We start from the raw sequence: 25,132 nt of genomic DNA on the forward strand, positions 1-25,132 counted from the left end.
GACACACCCCAAACACCCTCACCTTCTCTCCTTGTCTCTCCGTTTCACCCTCTCTTAGTGCCAATCTGACAGACACACCCCAAACACCCTCACCCTTCTCTCCGTGTCTCTCCGTTTCACCCTCTCTTAGTGCCAATCTGACAGACACACCCCAAACACCCTCACCCTTCTCTCCTTGTCTCTCCGTTTCACCCTCTCTTAGTGCCAATCCGACAGACACACCCCAAACACTCTCACCCTTCTCCTTGTCTCTCCGTTTCACCCTCTCTTAGTGCCAATCTGACAGACAAACCCCAAACACCCTCACCCTTCTCTCCTGTGATGTCTCTCCGTTTCACCCTCTCTTAGTGCCAATCTGACAGACAAACCCCAAACACCCTCACCCTTCTCTCCGTGTCTCTCCGTTTCACCCTCTCTTAGTGCCATCTGACAGACAACCCCAAAACATGTCATGGTTCGACATCTGAGTTGATGTCTGTCTGTTTGATGTCCTCATTGAAGAGATGTCAGCGGTGGTCTAGTTGATGTTGATGTCTGTCTGTTTGAAACTTCAAACCTAATTGGAAGAGATGTCATGGTGGTCGACATCTAGTTGATGTTGATGTCTGTCTGTTTGATGTCCTTGTGATGTTACTTCAAACCCATTGGAAGAGATGTCAAACACCCTCACATCTAGTTCTCCTTGATGTCTGTCTGTTTGATGTCCTTGTGCCAATGTTACTTCAAACCCATTGGAAGAGATGTCATGGTGGTCGACATCTAGTTGATGTTGATGTCTGTCTGTTTGATGTCCTTGTGATGTTACTTCAAACCCATTGGAAGAGATGTCACCCGACATCTAGTTGATGTTGATGTCTGTCTGTTTGATGTCCTTGTGATGTTACTTCAAACCCATTGGAAGAGATGTCATGGTGGTCGACATCTAGTTGATGTTGATGTCTGTCTGTTTGATGTCCTTGTGATGTTACTTCAAACCCATTGGAAGAGATGTCATGGTGGTCGACATCTAGTTGATGTCTGTCTGTTTGATGTCCTTGTGATGTTACTTCAAACCCATTGGAAGAGATGTCATGGTGGTCGACATCTAGTTGATGTTGATGTCTGTTTGATGTCCTTGTGATGTTACTTCAAACCCATTGGAAGAGATGTCATGGTGGTCGACATCTAGTTGATTTTGATGTCTGTCTGTTTGATGTCCTTGTGATGTTACTTCAAACCCATTGGAAGAGATGTCATGGTGGTCGACATCTAGTTGATGTCTGTCTGTTTGATGTCCTTGTGATGTTACTTCAAACCCATTGGAAGAGATGTCATGGTGGTCGACATCTAGTTGATGTTGATGTCTGTCTGTTTGATGTCCTTGTGATGTTACTTCAAACCCATTGGAAGAGATGTCATGGTGGTTGACATCTAGTTGATGTTGATATATGTCTGTTTGATGTCCTTGTGATGTTACTTCAAACCCATTGGAAGAGATGTCATGGTGGTCGACATCTAGTTGATGTCTGTCTGTTTGATGTCCTTGTGATGTTACTTCAAACCCATTGGAAGAGATGTCATGGTGGTCGACATCTAGTTGATGTTGATGTCTGTTTGATGTCCTTGTGATGTTACTTCAAACCCATTGGAAGAGATGTCATGGTGGTCGACATCTAGTTGATTTTGATGTCTGTCTGTTTGATGTCCTTGTGATGTTACTTCAAACCCATTGGAAGAGATGTCATGGTGGTCGACATCTAGTTGATGTTGATGTCTGTCTGTTTGATGTCCTTGTGATGTTACTTCAAACCCATTGGAAGAGATGTCATGGTGGTCGACATCTAGTTGATGTTGATGTCTGTCTGTTTGATGTCCTTGTGATGTTACTTCAAACCCATTGGAAGTCGTCCTATTTCTGCTGTTTACTGAACACTGACAAACATTTAGTCCACCATTTTGAGGTACAACCATTTTGAAACTAGTCATTTACTAAAGGATATTATCAGATCAACTGTTCACTGTGCTGATATACCTGCTACATGAATGAATGGACAATAAGTGCTGATGAACATGTTAAAACAGATGATTAATAAGTAGGAGTTTTTCCTGGTCGGATCAAGTGGCGGGTATTAACTCCTCTTATGAGGCTCGTGCACGAAGACGTGAGACTAAAGAAGTACCACTCCAAGTTCAGAGGTCAGACAAGTCGTTTCCTGCCGGCTCCCCACAGGCTCCTGAACCTCAGTCTCTAACCACCTCAGTACCAACATGGACATTTCTTCTCCTTTCTTTCTCTCTCTCTCTCTTTCTTTCTTTCTTTCTTTCTTTCTTTCTCTCTCTCTCTCTTTCCTTCTTTCTTTCTTTCTCTCTCTTTCTGTCGTTCTTTCCGTCTCTCTGTCTTTCTCTCTCTCTTCCTTTCTCTCTCTCTCTCTTTCTTTCTTTCTTTCTTTCTTTCTTTCTTTCTTTTCTTTCTTTCTTTCTTTCTTTCTTTCTTTCTATCCATAGTGTATAAATGAACTCCCAGTTTTGCAGCTAGCTCTGACTGTGTAGGAAACTCCTGCCAACCTCCACCAGCACGGAGGAAAAAAAAGAGGGAAGAGGGAAGAGAGTGAGAGAGAGAAAGAGAAAGAAAGACAGAGAGAACGACAGAAAGAGAGAGAGAGAGAGAAAGATTGAGAGAGAGAGAAGAGAAAGATTGAGAGGGAGAGAGAAGCAACAGAGATTGAGAGGGAGAGAGAGAGAGAGGAGAGAGAGAGAGAGAGAGAGAGAGAGAGAGAGAGAGAGGGAGCAACAGAGATTGAGAGAGAGAGAGATTGAGAGAGGGAGTGAGAGAGAGCAAACAGAGATTGAGAGAGAGAGAGAAAGAGAGAGAGAGAGAGAGAGAGGAGAGTGAGAGAGAGAGAGAGAGAGGGAGAGAGAGAGAGAGAGATTGAGAGAGAGGGAGGAGAGAGAGAGAGAGAGAGAGAGAGAGAGAGAGAGAGAGAGGGGGTGAGAGAGATTGAGAGAGAGGGGAGAGAGAGAGAGAGAGAGAGAAGAGAGAGAGAGAGAGAGAGAGAGAGAGAGAGAGAGAGAGAGAGAGAGAGAGAGAGAGAGGAGAGAGAGAGTGAGAGAGAGAGAGAGAGAGAGAGAGAGAGAGAGGGAAAAAAAGTGGAGAGAGACCCTGCCAACCATAGCCAGCACCAAAAATAAAAAAAAGTGGGAGAGAAGAAAAAGAGACTGGGGGAGGGAGGGAGACCCATGTCTCTCATCCTGTGCCAAGGATTAGATTCCCTCCAGTTATTAGACTCTTCCACTGCGCTGACAGAGAAGAGGGGGAGAAGGGGGAGCGAGGGAACCAGGGACCAGGGACGACAGGGGAGGATAGAATTCAGCCACCGACAACAACCTTGACAAACCCAGCCTCTCCATTATTTATGACTGGGCATTCAAGAGATGTTTCATTCAATTAAAGTTCCTCGAATTTCCGAAAGGCTCGAAAATCTAAAATATCCTACACCCTCCCGGCACCCCTGCCTGGCAGTCTAGTGGTACGGCCCGGACCTGTGTTTTTGGAGACAACTATCATTACAGGGCAACTTCCATCTAGCAGGGCCACATTTAGGTTGGAGTCTGGGATATCTCTACCATCAGAAGACTGTATCATCAGCCAGACAACACAGACTACAACAGGGCCTGCTGGCCGCCAGTCAGTTGTGCTTGTGATTTTTTTGTTGATTGGAAAATGCATTCAAGCAGAAGATTGAATGAGTTATGGCAACAAGGCACACTCAGTGCTCTCTCTGTGTGTAGCCTCTGTACGGTGTGGGTCAGTATGGATCTATGTAAAGATGGGTGGACTAGAGCACATTCAACGTCATATCTGCTGAACCCTCCTTCCTTCTTTCCTCAGAAGTGGATTTCTAAAAAAAAAAAGGGACACTAAAATAACACTGCTAGACTCTTCACTTCAACCAATCACTGAAGAGAAAACACAAGACTTGGTGTGAAGAAGTGAAGGCAAGGAAGGAACAGTGTTCCCATTGAGACTGGTGGGCAGGAGGAGGGTTATTAGTCCTACAGTATGACACTAGTCTTTACAAAATGAGGACAGAAAGCAGACAGTTTCTTCTGTTCTCTCTACTTTAACATCAAAGTGTACTGAGGAGAGGGCAGAGCAAACAGAGAGGCTCAACTCCTCTATGTAGCCTGAGGAACACACACTCCATCTACAACAGAATGAATACAATGACGAGAACGATACGTCTCTAGTTGTATGAACGGGGCAGGACCAATATGTCATACTGTGTTACAGCCAATCATGTCACTGAACAGGCTGAGGGCCAGGGGGTTGGGCAGGGGACAGGTTGAGGGCCAGGGGGTTGGGTAGAGGGGGACAGGTTGAGGGCCAGGGGGTTGGGCAGGGGGACAGGTTGAGGGCCAGGGGGTTGGGCAGGGGACAGGTTGAGGGCCAGGGGTTACAGAGGGACAGGTTGAGGGCCAGGGGGTTGGGCAGAGGGACAGGTTGAGGGCCAGGGGGTTGGGTAGAGGGACAGGTTGAGGGCCAGGGGGTTGGGCAGGGGGACAGGTTGAGGGCCAGGGGGGTTGGGCAGGGGACAGGTTGAGGGCCAGGGGGTTGGGCAGAGGGACAGGTTGAGGGCCAGGGGGCTGGGCAGAGGGACAGGTTGAGGGCCAGGGGGTTGGGCAGGGGACAGGTTGAGGGCCAGGGGGTTGGGTAGAGGACAGGTTGAGGGCCAGGGGGTTGGGCAGGGGGACAGGTTGAGGGCCAGGGGGTTGGGCAGGGGGGACAGGTTGAGGGCCAGGGGGTTGGGCAGGGGACAGGTTGAGGGCCAGGGGGTTGGGTAGAGGGACAGGTTGAGGGCCAGGGGGGTTGGGCAGGGGGACAGGTTGAGGGCCAGGGGGTTGGGCAGGGGGACAGGTTGAGGGCCAGGGGGCTGGGTAGAGGGACAGGTTGAGGGCCAGGGGGGTTGGGCAGGGGACAGGTTGAGGGCCAGGGGGTTGGGCAGAGGGACAGGTTGAGGGCCAGGGGGTTGGGCAGAGGGACAGGTTGAGGGCCAGGGGTTGGGTAGAGGGACAGGTTGAGGGCCAGGGGGTTGGGTAGGGGACAGGTTGAGGGCCAGGGGGTTGGGCAGGGGGACAGGTTGAGGGCCAGGGGGTTGGGCAGGGGGACAGGTTGAGGGCCAGGGGGTTGGATAGAGGGACAGGTTGAGGGCCAGGGGGTTGGGCAGGGGACAGGTTGAGGGCCAGGGGGTTGGGCAGGGGGACAGGTTGAGGGGCCAGGGGGTTGGGCAGGGGGACAGGTTGAGGGCCAGGGGTTGGGTAGAGGGACAGGTTGAGGGCCAGGGGGTTGGGCAGGGGGACAGGTTGAGGGCCAGGGGGTTGGGCAGGGGGACAGGTTGAGGGCCAGGGGGTTGGGCAGAGGGACAGGCTGACAGGGAGGTTAGAGGGACAGGTTGAGGGCCAGGGGGGTTGGGTAGAGGGACAGGTTGAGGGCCAGGGGTTGGGCAGGGGACAGGTTGAGGGCCAGGGGGTTGGGCAGGGGACAGGTTGAGGGCCAGGGGGTTGGGTAGAGGGACAGGTTGAGGGCCAGGGGGTTGGGTAGAGGGACAGGTTGAGGGCCAGGGGGTTTGAGCAGTAGGGGACAGGTTGAGGGCCAGGGGGTTGGGCAGGGGACAGGTTGGGGCCAGGGGGGTTGGGCAGGGGGACAGGTTGAGGGCCAGGGGGGTTGGGCAGGGGGACAGGTTGAGGGCCAGGGGGTTGGGCAGGGGGACAGGTTGAGGGCCAGGGGGTTGAGGGACAGGTTGAGGGCCAGGGAGGTTGGGCAGGGGACAGGTTGAGGGCCAGGGGGTTGGGTAGAGGGACAGGTTGAGGGCCAGGGGGTTGGGCAGGGGGACAGGATTGAGGGCCAGGGGTTGGGCAGGGGACAGGTTGAGGGCCAGGGGGTTGGGTAGAGGGACAGGTTGAGGGCCAGGGGGTTGGGTAGAGGGACAGGCTGAGGGCCAGGGGCTGGGCAGGGGACAGGTTGAGGGCCAGGGGGTTGGGCAGGGGACAGGTTGAGGGGCCAGGGGGTTGGGTAGAGGGACAGGTTGAGGGCCAGGGGGTTGGGCAGGGGACAGGTTGAGGGCCAGGGGGTTGGGCAGGGGGACAGGTTGAGGGCCAGGGGGTTGGGCAGGGGACAGGTTGAGGGCCAGGGGGTTGGGCAGGGGGACAGGTTGAGGGCCAGGGGGTTGGGTAGAGGGACAGGTTGAGGGCCAGGGGGTTGGGCAGGGGGACAGGTTGAGGGCCAGGGGGTTGGGCAGGGGACAGGTTGAGGGCCAGGGGGTTGGGTAGAGGACAGGTTGAGGGCCAGGGGGTTGGGCAGAGGGGACAGGTTGAGGGCCAGGGGGCTGGGTAGAGGGACAGGTTGAGGGCCAGGGGGTTGGGCAGGGGACAGGTTGAGGGCCAGGGGGTTGGGCAGGGGACAGGTTGAGGGCCAGGGGGTTGGGATAGAGGGACAGGTTGAGGGCCAGGGGGTTGGGTAGAGGGACAGGTTGAGGGCCAGGGGTTGGGCAGGGGGGACAGGTTGAGGGCCAGGGGGTTGGGCAGGGGACAGGTTGAGGGCCAGGGGGTTGGGTAGAGGACAGGTTGAGGGCCAGGGGGTTGGGCAGGGGGACAGGTTGAGGGCCAGGGGGTTGGGCAGGGGACAGGTTGAGGGCCAGGGGGTTGGGCAGGGGGACAGGTTGAGGGCCAGGGGGTTGGGCAGGGGACAGGTTGAGGGCCAGGGGGTTGGGCAGGGGACAGGTTGAGGGCCAGGGGGGTGGGTAGGGGGACAGGTAGAGGGGGACAGGTTGAGGGCCAGGGGGTTGGGTAGGGGGACAGGTTGAGGGCCAGGGGGTTGGGCAGGGGGACAGGTTGAGGGCCAGGGGGTTGGGCAGGGGACAGGTTGAGGGCCAGGGGGTTGGGTAGAGGGACAGGTTGAGGGCCAGGGGGTTGGGTAGAGGGACAGGTTGAGGGCCCAGGGGGTTGGGCCAGGGGGACAGGTTGAGGGCCAGGGGGTTGGGCAGGGGACAGGTTGAGGGCCAGGGGCTGGGGTAGAGGGACAGGTTGAGGCCAGGGGGTTGGGCAGGGGGACAGGTTGAGGGCCAGGGGGTTGGGCAGGGGACAGGTTGAGGGCCAGGGGGTTGCAGAGGGACAGGTTGAGGGCCAGGGGGTTGGGCAGGGGGACAGGTTGAGGCCAGGGGGTTGGGCAGGGGGACAGGTTGAGGGCCAGGGGGGTTGGGTAGAGGGACAGGTTGAGGGCCAGGGGGGCTGGGGCAGGGGGACAGGTTGAGGGCCAGGGGGTTGGGCAGGGGACAGGTTGAGGGCCAGGGGGTTGGGTAGAGGGACAGGCTGGGGCAGCATTTGGCCTTAAACAAGGTCTGGAGGGCCGCACTGAAAATGGGTATTATTTCCTCGCCGCCAAACATAGTCCTCCAGTCATCGTTTTGGGGAATTCCCGATGTTCCCTGACTGTTTATCTTTCATTTGGGCTTATTATTAACGAGCTGACACAGACAAGATACTGTATGAATGTCGGTGCAGTACGACTTTACAGGATCGTCCATGAGGCTCACTAATGGATGTGGTTTCAGATGAATCTCTTGGAGACACGACCTTCATTTAAAGCTCTGGGTGTCACAGTAAGTTACAGTCAGAGCTGAATGGAGCTGTGGTGAGGAGAGGAGCCTCTGTTTAACTACTATACCCACCTAACCATATGGCCCAGGCATGAGAAACTCCTACACCCACCTATCCATCTGGCCCAGGCATGAGAAACTCCTACACCCACCTATCCATCTGGCCCAGGCATAAGAAACTCCTACACCCACCTATTCATCTGGCCCAGGCATGAGAAACTCCTACACCCACCTATCCATCTGGCCCAGGCATGAGAAACTCCTACACCCACCTATCCATCTGGCCCAGGCATGATAAACTCCTACACCCACCTATCCATCTGGCCCAGGCATGAGAAACTCCTACACTCACCTATCCATCTGGCCCAGGCATGAGAAACTCCTACACCCACCTATCCATCTGGCCCAGGCACGAGAAACTCCTACACCCACCTATCCATCTGGCCCAGGCATGAGAAACTCCTACACCCACCTATCCATCTGGCCCAGGCATGAGAAACTCCTATACCCACCTATCCATCTGACCCAGGCATGATAAACTCCTACACCCACCTATCCATCTGGCTCAGGCATGAGAAACTCCTACACCCACCTATCCATCTGGCCCAGGCATGAGAAACTCCTACACCCACCTATCCATCTGGCCCAGGCATGAGAAACTCCTACACTCACCTATCCATCTGGCCCAGGCATGAGAAACTCCTACACCCACCTATCCATCTGGCCCAGGCATGAGAAACTCCTACACCCACCTATCCATCTGGCCCAGGCATGAGAAACTCCTACACCCACCTATATCCATCTGACCCAGGCATGAGAAACTCCTACACCCACCTATCCATCTGTCTCAGGCATGAGAAACTCCTACACCCACCTATCCATCTGGCCCAGGCATGAGAAACTCCTACACCCACCTATCCATCTGGCCCAGGCATGATAAACTCCTACACCCACCTATCCATCTGGCCCAGGCATGAGAAACTCCTACACCCACCTATCCATCTGGACCAGGCATGAGAAACTCCTACACCCACCTATCCATCTGGCCCAGGCATGAAAAACTCCTACACCCACCTATCCATCTGGCCCAGGCATGAGAAACTCCTACACCCACCTATCCATCTGGCCCAGGCACGAGAAACTCCTACACCCACCTATCCATCTGGCCCAGGCACGAGAAACTCCTACACCCACCTATCCATCTGGACCAGGCATGAGAAACTCCTACACCCACCTATCCATCTGGCCCAGGCATGAAAAACTCCTACACCCACCTATCCATCTGGCCCAGGCATGAGAAACTCCTACACCCACCTATCCATCTGGCCCAGGCACGAGAAACTCCTACACCCACCTATCCATCTGGCCCAGGCACGAGAAACTCCTACACCCACCTATCCACCTGGCCCAGGCATCAAAACTCCTACACCCACCTATCCATCTGGCCCAGGGATGAGAAACTCCTACACCCACCTATCCATCTGGCCCAGGCATGAGAAACTCCTACACCCACCTATCCATCTGGCCCAGGCATGAGAAAAATGGCTGTCAGCGTGATGTCTCAAGTAGCCTCTTTCCATCACATCATGCAGCGCAGGAACACACACACACACACACACACACACACACACACACACACACACACACACACACACACACACACACACACACACACACACACACACACACACACACACACACACACACACACTGACGAAAGCAATCACACGCATAAGCAGACACACACAAACACACACACACCGCCCCGTATGTCTCTAGGGCGCAAACACACACAGTCAACTCAACAACAACGTGGCGAGCTAGTATTTCCTTAAACAAGGCAAACAGAACTTCTCTCAAACAAACACAACTTAACCAACCGTTCCTGCAAAAAGCACACGCGACAATTTCCAACATTTCATAAAGTCATTGCCTGTCAACATCTGCAAATAATCTTTAGGTTCAACAGCATGGCAGGCTTCCATTAGGCAAATTGCGAGTTGGCAAAAACTCTGACGGAACGATGGAAAGCCACAGCCAGTCCTGTAATTTAAACCGTATTTTAAATTGCGACAGCCTGACTACATGGAGGGAGGAGAGCGGGAGAGAGAAGGAGGGAGAGAAAGAGAGAGAGAAAGAGAGAGAGACTGAGTAAGGGCAGTAACGTACAGAGAAATGGAGAGAGAAGGAGGGAGAGAAAGAGAGAGAGAGACTGAGTAAGGGTAGTAACATACAGAGAAATGGAGAGAGGAGAGAAAGTTTTTTTTTTTTTTTACATGTGCCATGTAAAAAAGCTAACGTTTAAGTTCCTTACTCAGAACATGAGAACATATGAAAGCTGGTGGTTCCTTTTAACACGAGTCTTCAATATTCCCAGGTAAGAAGTTTTAGGTTGTAGTTATTATAGGAATTATAGGACTATTTCTCTCTATACCATCTGTATTTCATTAACCTTTGACTATTGGATGTTCTTATAGGCACTATAGTATTGCCAGTGTAACAGTATAGCTTCCGTCCCTCTCCTCGCTCCTACCTGGGCTCGAACCAGGAACACAACGACAACAGCCACCTCGAAGCAGCGTTACCCATGCAGAGCAAGGGGAATAACTACTCAAGTCTCAGAGCGAGTAACGTTTGAAACTCTATTAGAGCGCACCCCGCTAACTAGCTATCCATTTTACATCGGTTACACCAGCCAAGGTAACATTTCTTGGACCACTGCTAGGTAAAAGGACTGGATAGATTTCAGCCATACTGCTTTCAACTATCAAATCCTTTTAAATCAGTGGTTGAAGAGTGAAAGGCATCTGCTTCCAGTTGTAAAGACCCCTGTAGTGGCGCTAGTCTAAAGGTAGTGGAAAGCAGCAGTGAGCCAGAGCTCTGCTGCTAGCTCTGGACCTATGTGCTCCCAGTGAAAAAGAGCCGCCATGGAAAATATTTGAGGAAATGGCAAGTGGTTAATGGGCCAGCTCTTAATGTTGAATTCCATACTCTAATGTGTCTCAGTCATGCATAAGAGGAAGTGTTGTACGCATGCCAGGGACCACACTATCGCTTCAGGTCAAAGGGACCCCGCTATCGCTCCCCTTCAGGTCAAAGGGACAACGCCCTTCAGGTCAAAGGGACAATGCTATCCCTTCAGGTCAAAGGACATGCTATCGCTTCAGGTCAAAGGGGCAATGCTATCGCTTCAGGTCAAAGGGACAATGCTATCCCTTCAGGTCAAAGGGACCACGCTATCGCTTGAGGTCAGGGACCACGCTATCGCTTCAGGTCAAAGGGACATGCTATCGCTTCAGGTCAAAGGGACGATGCTATCCCTTCAGGTCAAAGGGACAATGCTATCACTTCAGGTCAAAGGGACCCCACTATCGCTTCAGGTCAAAGGGACCTCGCTATCGCTTCAGGTCAAAGGGACAATGCTATCGCTTCAGGTCAAAGGGACCTCGCTATCGCTTCAGGTCAAAGGGACAATGCTATCGCAGGTCAAAGGGACAATGATATCGCTCAGGTCAAAGGGACATGCTATCCCTTCAGGTCAAAGGGACAATGCTATCGCTTCAGGTCAAAGGGACAATGCTATCCCTTCAGGTCAAAGGGACAATGCTATCCCTTCAGGTCAAAGGGACAACGCTATGCTTCAGGTCAAAGGGACCATGCTATCGCTTCAGGTCAAAGGGACTATCGCTTCAGGTCAAAGAGATAAAGCTATCGCTTCAGGTCAAAGGGATAAAGCTATCGCTTCAGGTCAAAGGAACTCTGCTATCGCTTCAGGTCAAAGGGGCAATGCTATCCCTTCAGGTCAAAGGGACAATGCTATCCCTTCAGGTCAAAGGGACCACGCTATCGCTTCAGGTCAAGGGACCACGCTATCGCTTCAGGTCAAAGGGACAATGCTATCGCTTCAGGTCAGCGGGACAATGCTATCGCTTCAGGTCAAAGGGACCACGCTATCGCTTCAGGTCAAAGGGACAATGCTATCGCTTCAGGTCAAAGGGACGATGCTATCCCTTCAGGTCAAAGGGACAATGCTATCACTTCAGGTCAAAGGGACCCCACTATCGCTTCAGGTCAAGGGACCTCGCTATCGCTTCAGGTCAAGGGACAATGCTATCGCTTCAGGTCAAAGGGACAATGCTATCCCTTCAGGTCAAAGGGACAATGCTATCGCTTCAGGTCAAAGGGACAATGATATCGCTTCAGGTCAGGGACAATGCTATCGCTTCAGGTCAAAGGGACATGCTATCCCTTCAGGTCAAAGGGACAATGCTATCGCTTCAGGTCAAAGGGACAATGCTATCGCTTCAGGTCAAAGGGACAATGCTATCCCTTCAGGTCAAAGGGACAACGCTATCGCTTCAGGTCAAAGGGACCATGCTATCGCTTCAGGTCAAAGGGACCACGCTATCGCTTCAGGTCAAAGAGATAAAGCTATCGCTTCAGGTCAAAGGGATAAAGCTATCGCTTCAGGTCAAAGGAACTCTGCTATCGCTTCAGGTCAAAGGGGCAATGCTATCCCTTCAGGTCAAAGGGACAATGCTATCCCTTCAGGTCAAAGGGACCACGCTATCGCTTCAGGTCAAAGGGACCACGCTATCGCTTCAGGTCAAAGGGACAATGCTATCGCTTCAGGTCAGGGACAATGCTATCGCTTCAGGTCAAAGGGACACGCTATGCTTCAGGTCAAAGGGACAATGCTATCGCTTCAGGTCAAAGGGACAACGCTATCCCTTCAGGTCAGGGACAATGCTATCGCTTCAGGTCAAAGGGACAATGCTATCGCTTCAGGTCAAAGGGACATGCTATCCCTTCAGGTCAAAGGGACCACGCTATCGCCCAGGTCAAAGGGACATGCTATCGCTTCAGGTCAAAGGGACCACGCTATCGCTTCAGGTCAAAGGGACATGCTATCGCTTCAGGTCAAAGGGACATGCTATCGCTTCAGGTCAAAGGGACCACGCTATCGCTTCAGGTCAAAGGGACATGCTATCGCTTCAGGTCAAAGGGACATGCTATCGCTTCAGGTCAAACAGAGAACCCTGAGATGGGAAGAAGAATGTTTCTGTAGGGATGCTGGTTTTAGTATGTAGTAGTACATTTTCATCTTTGACTTCTAATCAGAGATGAATTGATACTAGGGAGTTCAGGTATGGATCCATTAAGTGGCAGCTAAAACCAGACTATGGGCTTTAAAGACTTAAATTGTGCAGCCCTGTTGTGGCTGGAAATGTAGCTGAGAATGTAGCACGTCAGTCACAGCATAGAAAACACACACACGGACTTCTACAAAACCTCGTCCTGACGGCGATACGTTCGAACACATATCACCTGTAACTCTCGACCACCCCTCCTCCCCCTCTCTCCCCACCATCCTCTCCTTGTTTCTGAAACACTCTGGCCCCCCTCTTCTCTTCCCAGCATTCCAGTGCCGTGCCCCCACAGTCAAAGGGCCAATTCATGGCCTGGCGCGGCTACAAGAGCAGACAGGGGCTCTGAAGCAGGATGTTGTTTGACTGAGTCCTCCTCGCACCGCTTAAACCAACAAGCCGCAAAAATAGGATTTGGGAGGGTGGGCAAAGAGGAAGTGGGTCCACTCACCTAACCTCAAGACTAGAGTGCAACTCATACCCAGTCTCATTACTGTAAAGCAGCTAGCTTGGATCCAGGATAGGATCCAGGATAGGTCAGAACAGTACGGGAAGCTCATGCAGAATAATTACCTTGAACTATCTGGGCTTTGTGTAGGTCAGTGGATAATATAGAGAGGAGGCAAGGAGAGGAAGCCAATTCATTTTTAGATGTAGCCAGTTAGACAACACGTTATCTCTCAATGTAATACCACCAGCAGTGGAATCTCTCTTTTATGCTCTTACACTTTGAAGAAACAACACGCAACAAATATAGTTACCTTCGTGAGTCAACATCAAGCGGTCCTACCCTGATAATCTGCCTGATCTTACATGGTCCCCCATTACCTTCGGTAGGAAAAAAGGGTTGAGCTGGTATGCTTTGCTTATGCCTCTAGTCTCCACATCAAGTTCAATAGATCTCTTCCTTGATAGTGTTCTTGTGTAGAGTGCTGAGTTAGCCGGTGTCCTGGTAGAACCCCTATGAGAGTCCTCAGCGCCGATGTTATCTCCACCAAGTCATTCAGAAAGGCATTCCTGAGCGTCTCACACAAGGCATTGCCCTGGTTTTCCCATGAATGAGACCTTAACGACAAACAGGCCTGTGACACGCGGTCTACCCCTGTGTTATTTACAGACCTTAGACTGAAGGTAGAGATAGCTCGCTCGCTAGCTGGCCCCTAAAAGCCCTAAAAGCTTCCAGTTGACATTTCTATTTGTAAAGCAAGGGACATTTTGTGGTGTGTTTTCAGGTTACGTTAAGTGATGGAATGATAAAGGTCTGTGTAGAAGGTATGCACCACCACACCCTGTCTGCTGCAAGGCCTTCACAACAACTGTTTTAAGATGAATAAAGAGAAGAGATCATAGATGATTCAACCAAATGCAACCATTCTTTTTTTTACACCTGTAGTTTGAACTGATCATTTGTAAAGTATAAAGAGAAATTATTTCACAATAATCTAATCCATAATAGATAAACTAAACTGAGGCTGAATAAAAAAAAAAGAAGAAGTTCTGAATAGGTTGATTTCATTTGATCTTTAAACGTTGAGGAATGAATACATTTGTGTGCCTGCTGCACTCCTTCCTTATTCCCCTCCTGTCATTTGATCCAGCCTGGGGGGCGGGGCAGTGAAGGGACCACACAGACGACCTTTGGTAAATTGATCTTTCCATTTCCACTCAACTCTCCTGGCCAACAATAGGAGAAGCCCTCCCTTAGTTATCTCTGGGTCACTGGCTCTGTGTGCCTGCTACAAATTACAACCAACATCAACATTGTGGATTGACAGGACTGAATGCACTCACTTTGAATCAGAAATGTTAACCTCTCCCTCTCCCCCAAAACTCCACTTTCAACAGATTCAGAAGGAAGCTAAAAGTGTTGGGAGTTTGTAGAACCAACAGTAGCTAGGGAATGTGCCATGATTCCTGTAAACAGTAACAAGAGAACGAAACATTTGGGGAGTAAAGAGTTTTGGAACGACACACAACACACTAAATAACTGAATGACTATGGGGGCTCATGGCGGGGCTTTCAGGGCTGTTTTGATTGGCTATGAACAAACAGTCGGCTGAAGATAGGTTGGACATAACGCTAGTTCACCTTTCAACACCCCACGAGCTGGGCAGTGGAGTTTGATGGAGTGAGTCTGCGGTCTCTCTCCGCACTACAAGGACCCCCAGCGTAAACAAACAGGACTCGAGTTTCAACCAGAGGGGACTGTTTCCTGCCTCAGCCAGCCCTGCTAGCCAGCCCCCAAAGCCCCTCTTACCAGAACTCTGCTCCACTCTGCTTTACAAATGCCAACCCCCTTCCACTGCTCAATTACCCAGAGGAATGGAGGGATTTGAGGAAGAGAGAGAGGGAGTGGGAGAGGGGGATGGGGGAGAGAGGGAGTGGGAGAGGGGGATGGGGAGAGAGAGGGAGAGGGGGACAGGGAGAGAGGGAGTGGGAGAGGGGGACAGGGTGAGAGAGGGAGTGGGGGACGGGGAGGGAGGGAGAGGGAGAAAAAGTGAGAGAGAGGGGGAGGGAGAGAGAGGGAGGGGGAGAGAGAGAGACAGAGAGAGAGGGGGGGGGGGGTGGCAGAGAAAGAGAGAGAGACAGAGAGAGAGGGGGGGGGGGCAGAGAGAAAGAGTGAGAACATAGCTACATTGCTGTGGCATCTAGATTGTAGAAGACCCCCTCCATCCGACTTTCACAATAGGAGCATTATGTGGCCCTCTCTTTGGTTGGTCTTAATAGGCTTTCAACAGAGGGAGTAAAGCACAACATAATAACTTCATTAACTGCAGAGTTTGCCCATTTATGCAAACATACAGATGGGGGGGCCAATATACCTTAGGCTAGGGGTGTGTGTTTGGGCTGCCATATTCAAGACTAACTGTTAACCCTTTCTAGTTTTGGAGGTGAACTGATGTCCGATAACAAAATCCACATAGGTAGGTGATGAAATGTGGGCGAACTCGAGTGAAATTAATTTCAGAAATATGCTATTGCTTTAGCATACAATGTTACTGGTTGCGTTGACTTTTGTGGGACTTTTTAAAGAGAAGAGTAAAATGATCATGGAAGTATTGCGGAGACCCCTGATGTCAGGTCTCCTCATCTGGACCTCATTTCCATAGATGGCAACAAGAAGCTCAGCTGCTTATGTTGTGAGTGCTTGTCTGGTCGCTGATGATGTGTCAGTGAAAAGCAATATGTGGGCCAGTTCTAGTATTGACAGCAGACCAGTTTCCCAACATGGTTCTATATTTTCTTATCACCTGGAGTAACTTTCTTTGTCAATAACATGAGCATGTCCTTGAAAACATGTACAGTGGTTGACAACTGGCAAGGCCAATAAATAACAAGCAACCCCACCTCATAAACAAGGAATTCTGGGAAATGGGTTTCCACTTTCCAGCCCCATGCTCCTTGTCCGCATTGACCCTGATTTATGGCTCATAGCGTGTTGATACTTGCACACTATACTCCTCTTTACATTTACGGGAGGGGGGGGCCTACTCCGTGTTCTATACTCCTCTTTACATTTACGGGAGGGGGCCCTACTCCCGTGTTCTATACTCCTCTTTACCTTTACGGGAGGGGGCATACTCCCGTGTTCTATACTCCTCTTTACATTTACGGGAGGGGGGCATACTCCCGTGTTCTATACTCCTCTTTACATTTACGGGAGGGGGCCCTACTCCCGTGTTCTATACTTCTCTTTACCTTTACGGGAGGGGGGGGGGCCCTACTCCCGTGTTCTATACTCCTCTTTACATTTACGGGAGGGGGGCCCTACTCCCGTGTTCTATACTCCTCTTTACATTTACGGGAGGGGGGGCCCTACTCCGTGTTCTATACTCCTCTTTACCTTTAGGGAGGCCCTACTCCCGTGTTCTATACTTCTCTTTACCTTTAGGGGGGCCCTACTCCGTGTTCTATACTCCTCTTTACATTTACGGGAGGGGGGGGCCCTACTCCCGTGTTCTATACTCCCTCTTTTACATTTACGGGAGGGGGGGCCTACTCCCGTGTTCTATACTTCTCTTTACCTTTAGGGGGCCCTACTCCCGTGTTCTATACTTCTCTTTACCTTTAGGGGCCCTACTCCGTGTTCTATACTCCTCTTTACGGGAGGGGGGCCCTACTCCGTGTTCTATACTTCTCTTTACCTTTAGGGGGGGCTACTCCCGTGTTGTATACTTCTCTTTACATTTAGGGGGGCTACTCCGTGTTCTATACTCCTCTTTACATTTAGGGGGGCCTACTCCGTGTTCTATACTCTCTTTACCTTTAGGGGGGGGCTACTCCCGTGTTCTATACTTCTCTTTACCTTTAGGGGGGGGCTACTCCCGTGTTCTATACTTCTCTTTACATTTAGGGGGGGGGCCCTACTCCCGTGTTCTATACTCCTCTTTACCTTTAGGGGGGGGCTACTCCCGTGTTCTATACTTCTCTTTACATTTAGGGGGGCTACTCCCGTGTTCTTTACCCCTCTTTACCTTTAGGGGGGGAAGCCTACTCCCGTGTTCTATACTCCTATTGACCTTTAGCGGGGGCCCTACTCCCGTGTTCTATACTCCTCTATACCTTTAGGGGGGGCCCTACTCCCGTGTTCTATACTCCTCTATACCTTTAGGGGGGGCCCTACTCCCGTGTTCTATACTCCTCTATACCTTTAGGGGGGGCCCTACTCCCGTGTTTTCCAAACTCCTCTTTACCTTTAGGGGGGGGTCCATAATACCGTGTTCTATACGCCTCTTTACCTTTAGGGGGGGGCCTACTCCCGTGTTCTATACTCCTATTTACCTTTAGGGGGGCTACTCCGTGTTCTATACTCCTCTTTACCTTTAGGGGCCATACTCCTGTGTTCAATACTACTCTTAGCCTTTAGGGGGGCTACTCCCGTGTTCTATACTCCTCTTTACCTTTAGGGGGGAGACTACTCCTGTGTTCTATACTCCTCTTTACCTTTAGGGGGGACCTACTCCCGTGTTCTATACTCCTCTTTACATTTAGGGGGGCTACTACCGTGTTCTATACTCCTCTTTAACTTTAGGGGGGCTACTCCCGTGTTCTATACTCCTCTTTACCTTTAGGGGGGCTACTACCGTGTTCTATACTCCTCTTTACCTTTAGGGGGGATACTCCCGTGTTCTATACTCCTCTTTACCTTTAGGGGGGCCTACTCCCGTGTTCTATACTCCTCTTTACCTTTAGGGGGGCTACTCCGTGTTCTATACTCCTCTTTACCTTTAGGGGGGGCCTACTCCGCATTCTATACTCCTCTTTACCTTTGGGGGGGGCTACTCCGTGTTCTATACTCCTCTTTACCTTTAGGGGGGCTACTCCGTGTTCTATACTCCTCTTTACCTTTAGGGGGGGGGCTACTCCCGTGTTCTATACTCCTCTTTACCTTTAGGGGGGCCTACTCCCCGTTCTATACTCCTCTTTACCTTTAGGGGGGGCTACTCCCGTGTTCTATACTCCTCTTTACCTTTAGGGGGGCATACTCCGTGTTCTATTCTCCTATTTACCTTTAGGGGGGGCTACTCCGTGTTCTATACTCCTCTTTACCTTTAGGGGGGCTACTCCCGTGTTCAACACTCCTCTTTACCTTTAGGGGGGCTACTCCGTGTTCAATACTCCTCTTTGTCTTTAGGGGGGCACTACTCCTGTGTTCAACACTCCTCTTTGTCTTTAGGGGGCACTACTCCTGTGTTCAACACTCCTCTTTGTCTTTAGGGGGCACTACTCCTGTGTTCAACACTCCTCTTTACCTTTAGGGGGGCACTACTCCTGTGTTCAATACTCCTCTTTGTCTTTAGGGGGCACTACTCCTGTGTTCAACACTCCTCTTTGTCTTTAGGGGGCACTACTCCTGTGTTCAACACTCCTCTTTGTCTTTAGGGGGCACTACTCCCGTGTTCAACACTCCTCTTTACCTTTAGGGGGGCACTACTCCTGTGTTCAACACTCCTCTTTGTCTTTAGGGGGCACTACTCCTGTGTTCAACACTCCTCTTTACCTTTAGGGTGCTCATACTAAAAGAACTGTGTTGTTTGCTTTCAGGGCAGGCACACCGTCGCAAAATGTTTTGCGACAGGAAACCTGAAACAATAATTTCTTATTGGTCAATTTCAGTCAGTCCCTCCCTCCCTGTTTCAGTGTAGTTTCTTCCATTTGGAGCCTAATGGACACAGTAGATAATGAAAGGAAAAGCATCATCACTCTAATGGCTCCGACGCAATGATTTATTTAACCAAAGTTTGGACAGCTAAGCTGTGTTCATCAGGGTTTGATCTGAATACAAACATGAGTAATGCATGGCAGAGGTACTCAGATCTCAGATCAGATCTCTCTATCAGTAATACGCTGCTTCCCTATGTGATCAGAATGATTGGTTAGGAGTGAACTCCACAAACAATAGTGCACAGCACGAACCAGACTAGACATGAAGTAAAATTCATATGTTCTACTACTGTATTCCAACATTATATTAACCAACAACAAAACCCCATCCCAAACAAACAATAAAGGAATGAAATAAGTGAATTTTGTGTTAAACTATGTCACTCTTTCGATCAATGGACTGAACGCTAAATCAATAGCCCCCTATGCTAATGTTGGCCTAGCATTCCGTGGTAATAAGTCTGGAGCATGGAAGCTGGTTGACAGTAGCGTCTCACCTGAGAAGAGTCTTGGCGCGACATCGGGGGACTGGGGGGCCACAGTTTCAGTGTACGACAGTGTTGAAAGTGTTGAATCTGATAGTTCTGCAAAGGACAGAACATGACAGGGAGTGAAATCCGGAGCGCCATGGAAACCATTGTAACCATAGACTTTGGCGTTAACTACTGTCCAGAGAGCGTTGTGTTGTGGTCCTACTATAACGCCATGTTCCTCAAAGAGAGGTGTGAGGAGAATACAAAATGAATTTGAAGCAGGAGAAGGCATGTGAAAGCAGGAATAATGTACTGGCACATACCTTTGAGGTAAAGACCCTACATTTCAGCTCCGGTAACACTTCACTTTCCAGCACAGAAAATAAGGGGTATAACTTTGATTTTTGATTTTATTTTTTACCTTTATTTAACTAGGCAAGTCAGTTAATTAAGAATAAATTCTTATTTACAATGACAGCCTTCCCTGGCCAAACCCGGACGATTCTGTGAAAGTTGTGCGCCGCCCTATGAGACTCCCAATCATGGCCAGATGTGAAACAGCCTGGAATCAAACCAGGGGCTGTAGTGGCGTCTCTTGCACTGAGATGCAGCGCCTTAGACCACTATACCAGTCAGGAGACAATGGTATTTATTTTCATTTAACTGGGCAAGTCAGTTAAGAACAAACACCGGCCAAACCCGGACCACGCTGGGCCAATTGTGGACTGCCCTATGGGACTCCCAATCATGGCCAGTTGTGATGCAACCTGGAATCAAACCAGGGACTGTAGTGACGTCTCCTGCACTGAGATGCAGCGCCTTAGACCACTGCACCACTTGGGCACCCATGGTATATATTTATTTAACCTTTATTTAACTAGGCAAGTCAGTTAAGGACAAATTCTTATTTACAATGACAGCCTACACCGGCCAAACCCGGACAACGCTGGGCCATTTGTGAGCCGCCCTATTGGACTCCCAATCACGGCCGGTTCTAATACAGCCTGGATGAAGTGGGAACAAGATGTAATTACTTTTAGTTTTTTCACAACTATATAAATGTTATGTTAATAAATATATAATTACTTTAAAAAGACAAAACAAAACTGTGCTGGGAAGTAAAATGCTACCAAAACTCCATTACAGTGAAACCACTTGTGAACTTAGCAGATATCTCTGTGGCTTACTGTTGCTGAGGGGGCATGACTGTTGCTGAGGGGGCATGAATGTTGCTGAGGGGGGCATGACTGTTGCTAATGACTGTTGGGGGCATGACTGTTGCTATGGGGGGCATGACTGTTGCTGAGGGGGGCATGACTGTTGCTGAGGGTGGGGCATGACTGTTGCTGAGGGGGGCATGACTGTTGCTGAGGGGGGCATGACTGTTGCTGAGGGTGGGGCATGACTGTTGTTGAGGGGGCATGACTGTTGCTGAGGGGCGGGGGCATGACTGTTGCTGAGGGGCGGGGGCATGACTGTTGCTGAGGGGGGCATGACTGTTGCTGAGGGGGCATGACTGTTGCTGAGGGGGGGGGCATGACTGTTGCTTCCTGACTTACCCAGTGGCTTGTGTTCATCTGAGGAGATAGTCGTGAGTAGGGGGGTGGTGGTGATTCTGAAACACAAAATATGTGTCTTAGATGCTTGGTACTGCTGAAGTACACAGTTAGGTATCAGAGAATAATCAGTTACTGTATCAAATCATAAATAACATGGATTACTGGGGAAACACAGACAACAATCTGCATGGCAGTAAAAAAGAAGCAGTTGATGGTTGAATGGGCAGATCAACTTACAATTATTCAGACAGAATATAGAATAAAAGATGAGACCTTCACAACTCTATTGAATAAGCACTTCCAACGGTTCATACCTAAAAACGTAATTACATCACATATAAAATATGTTTTCAGGTCCTAATTAAACGGCTATAAATAAAGAACACAAAAGAAAAGTAGGCTACATGTTGTCAAAGGGCATTTTCCAAACATAAAACCAAGAAAGCTAATGGTGAACTGTCGAAATAGTTGTCTGGGACAAAGAAACAGTCCATGGGAACGGAGTGGATATAATGGCTGCGGGTTCTTTAAGAGTGGAGGCAGTAATTGCTGGAGTACTCAGTCAGTGAGATACCCAGCTAGTCAGCCTGGCGCCAGCAGTATGCAAACTGTATATTATCACCACTCCTTCACCTAAATAGCAAGAGGGGGACCTCCTAGGGAAGGAAAAAGAGCCTTTCAAAGCGCTACTTCAGAGCGATCTTCAAATGGATAACGTAGAAACGAAACAAATGAATATAATCGATATCATGAACTAAAACATAGAGGAATGTGTTGTTGAGTACTTAGCAGAGAAAATATTTGCTGCAAATACATTATAACTCAAGCTCTCCCTTTCCCTCTAGCTCTGTGTGAGTGTGTGTACAGTGTTGTTTTTGAGGGAGAGTATACTAGCTACACTTCCAACAGTTGGAATTCAGTTGCTGTAATCATACAATTCGCTAGAAAATGTTAACTCCCGCGCATTGGCTAAGCAACCAAATATTTACAACAATGCGCATCAACAAAACTTCAAGGGTACAAGTATGTCTCACTTAATCGCAGAGAAGTATAACCCTAAGTGGTTATTAATTGGCTTTGTGACTGTATAACACGTTTTAATTTCACCTCACATACGGTGGACACCTTTAGCGCAGCCTGGCCTTCTAATGAGTCCATCTTTCACCATCCTCCTGACTTCAGGTAGAATGTGGGCCTACCTTTCTGGCATCGCTATTGGCACGCAGTGCTTGGTTATCACGTTTGAAAAGCATATATACGTGTAGCCTCACTATGCGCACTTGTGCGTAAACCGATCTAAAAAAAATAGACCCTTTCAATTCATACAGATTTGATTTGTGTAGAAGGGGGTAAAAGTGTGTGATTGTAACCAATCTCAGTTGTCCTACCTGGCCCACACAAGAGACTGTAGTGATAGGGGTTACAGCACACTGTTTCGCTGCTGTCCAATGCCCGGAAGCTTTGACAGTGGCACAGCGCTTTGAGTTGAGTCGAGTGGTGCAGGTCAGTCCATCGGTAGAGTTTACAGAGCAGAAATGGAGGAGATGTCGAGTGGCCACCTAAACGCAGCTCCGTCTGGGGTACCAGAACACAGTCACTGGGCATCCCTCCTTTCGACTCCACCGCCTCCAACAAGGCATCCAGCGGTTTCTCCTGGAGTCTTTTCAAAGAGCATAGGTAACGTTCTTGAGTTCTTGCTCCGCCACCGAGCCAGTATTCCCCTCCCGTCCCGTGAGGATACCTCCATCGCGGGGACTAGAATTTGGAATACCCCGGGTCAAGACGGGGCTCCGAGGTCGAGGATCCCTGTCTCGAAACAAACAGCATGTAACCGTTCTACTGTCATTCTCGTGTTCTGTCTGAGAGCCTCGGTGATGAGGGACGGGGACACACATGGCATCCCCTGACCATGGTCCGAATTGTCCCCGGCGCCGACTCTGCGCTGTCCGTGAGGTCTGTGTTGCACACTTCGTCGAAAGTTCCCAGAGATGGCGAGGCACGGGTCACCGACCGGAGCTCCGTTTTGGGAATTTTTCTGGGTTACTGCCACACGAACCGTCCCGAAACTCCTCGCTTCGTTTGCTTCTCCCATCTCCCCCGTCTCTGTCTGGGACTAAACGGCTTCTCCAGAGTCGCCGTATAAGACCTGAGCGTTTCGACCTGAACATACGACAATTTAAACAGTTTTGGATGTGTCGTATTGTTCCCGTCCAGGTCTGTGAGGATTCCACATTGATTTATGGTCTCCGCACAACATTAATGTTTTGTAAACGGCGCGCACTACATGCGCAGCCGGGGGTCGTAGATTTATGACTAACTCGCAGCATTAGAATGTAATTTACGGTTGTATGTTGCATTAAACAAAGTCAAATGTAACGATATTACACAACAAAACAGAATGCGACATACATGCATTTACTGGTCTGTTATATCCTACAACCATATAGTCTACCAACTCAATGAAAACGTTTGTTTTTACAGAGGCAACACAATTCCCCAAGACAATCTTCCGAGCAGCAATTTATAGGCTATACCATAATTATTCCTCCAATAACTACACTATAGCTACCACATGAAACGACAGCAAAATAGTTAGTTTTTTGTCTTGGACTTTGAGCAGCCTTGGTTAAATCCTTCGCTTGAGAATCCTTCTGACGGCACATCGATGGAGTTGCTTCACCACGAAATAATCCCAAATAATCCTTGCCGCATTCAGATTCCAATGTTATTTTCCACCGTGGTGTAGAATAATCCGTTTGCAACCCCGAAATAAAAAGTTTAGATTGGGTTTTTATGCTGCTCAAACATACGGATGCAGATGAAGCTACTCCGATTCAAGACTCAGGAGTGGTTTAAAGGAAAACTTGAATTACTTTGCTGCCAGTCTCACTCTCTGCTATTCTTTTCGGATACACTCGCCCGTACACACACGGGGGCCCCAGGAAAGCTCTGGAGCCATTGGTTGATTCCCATCACGTGCCAGTCTAGACACTTTGGCGGCTGTGAGCCGCACTGATTGTTGCGCAAACATGGTTTCAAGTTTCTTAACTCTTAAAGGCGCAACATCCACCTTTCTTCTCTCAAACTTTCAACTCTTCCCACGAACTTTATATCACACTGAACACGTTTACTAACCTACCGAAACAGCAACCCACACATTTATCTCAGGGAAACACTTCATATTTAATGACAGGAAAACGCCCATTCAGTAAAATACTGTATGGAATCTGAATTATTTCTGATTTTCATTCTATAAAGCACAATCTGAACAGAATGATTTTCTCTTGAACGTGTGTCATTGAGAAACCAGCAGATACTGGCAGTGTGTGCCCTGTAGGTCCATATTTGACTTCCTGTTTTGGCATGATGACCTTATTTATTACACATGCAAAATGCCATTATTGATTTATAAGTTATAAACAACACAATAATATGTATAATCATCATAATAATCAACAAGGACCGTATTACTATTCAACACATGTTATGTTGTTATTATTATTACTATCATTATCATCATTGTTATATTTAGGCTATTTTCATCATTACTATTGCTATGATTCAAGTATTTCACTTTTCATTCATTAAAGGGTTAATGCCCTTTCAAGTGCAGTTAAGATGACAGCTTCCATTATATATTGCTATAGCTCAGAGAAGCTTCCCATTATATATTGCTATAGCTCAGAGAGGCAGTTAAGAAGGCAAAGCTTCCATTATATATTGCTATAGCTCAGAGAAGCAGTTAAGAAGGCAAAGCTTCCCATTATATATTGCTATAGCGCAGAGAAGCAGTTAAGAAGGCAAAGCTTCCATTATATATTGCTATAGCTCAGAGAAGCAGTTAAGAAGGCAAAGCTTCCCATTATATATTGCTATAGCTCAGAGAAGCAGTTAAGAAGGCAAAGCTTCCCATTATATATTGCTATAGCTCAGAGAAGCAGTTAAGAAGGCAAAGCTTCCCATTATATATTGCTATAGCTCAGAGTAGCAGTTAAGAAGGCAAAGCTTCCCATTATATATTGCTATAGCGCAGAGAAGCAGTTAAGAAGGCAAAGCTTCCCATTATATATTGCTATAGCTCAGAGAGGCAGTTAAGAAGGCAAAGCTTCCCATTATATATTGCTATAGCTCAGAGAGGCAGTTAAGAAGGCAAAGC

At 49.3% G+C, this 25,132-nt stretch overlaps 1 long non-coding RNA gene and 1 pseudogene across 23 annotated transcripts; both read right to left on the bottom strand.

Annotated features, from left to right (window-relative positions):
• The window catches only part of LOC118381326 (mothers against decapentaplegic homolog 6-like), a 30,796-nt pseudogene extending 6,873 nt beyond the window's left edge, over positions 1-23,923 (bottom strand).
• On the bottom strand, positions 7,627-10,188 carry LOC127924705 (uncharacterized). 23 transcript variants are annotated; one of them, XR_008118655.1, is made up of 8 exons: positions 8,826-9,056; positions 8,586-8,745; positions 8,304-8,423; positions 8,184-8,263; positions 8,064-8,103; positions 7,984-8,023; positions 7,864-7,903; positions 7,627-7,783 (listed from the first exon to the last, which is right to left on the bottom strand). It is a non-coding gene; the product is annotated as an uncharacterized LOC127924705 (long non-coding RNA). The 23 variants fall into 23 exon arrangements; XR_008118654.1 differs by having other exon boundaries at positions 7,824-7,903; XR_008118659.1 differs by lacking the exon at positions 7,984-8,023.
• Positions 23,924-25,132: the final 1,209 nt, after the last annotated feature.

Source organism: Oncorhynchus keta, unplaced genomic scaffold (genome assembly GCF_023373465.1).
Source record: "Oncorhynchus keta strain PuntledgeMale-10-30-2019 unplaced genomic scaffold, Oket_V2 Un_contig_4470_pilon_pilon, whole genome shotgun sequence".
In the NCBI taxonomy this organism is placed as follows: domain Eukaryota; kingdom Metazoa; phylum Chordata; class Actinopteri; order Salmoniformes; family Salmonidae; genus Oncorhynchus; species Oncorhynchus keta.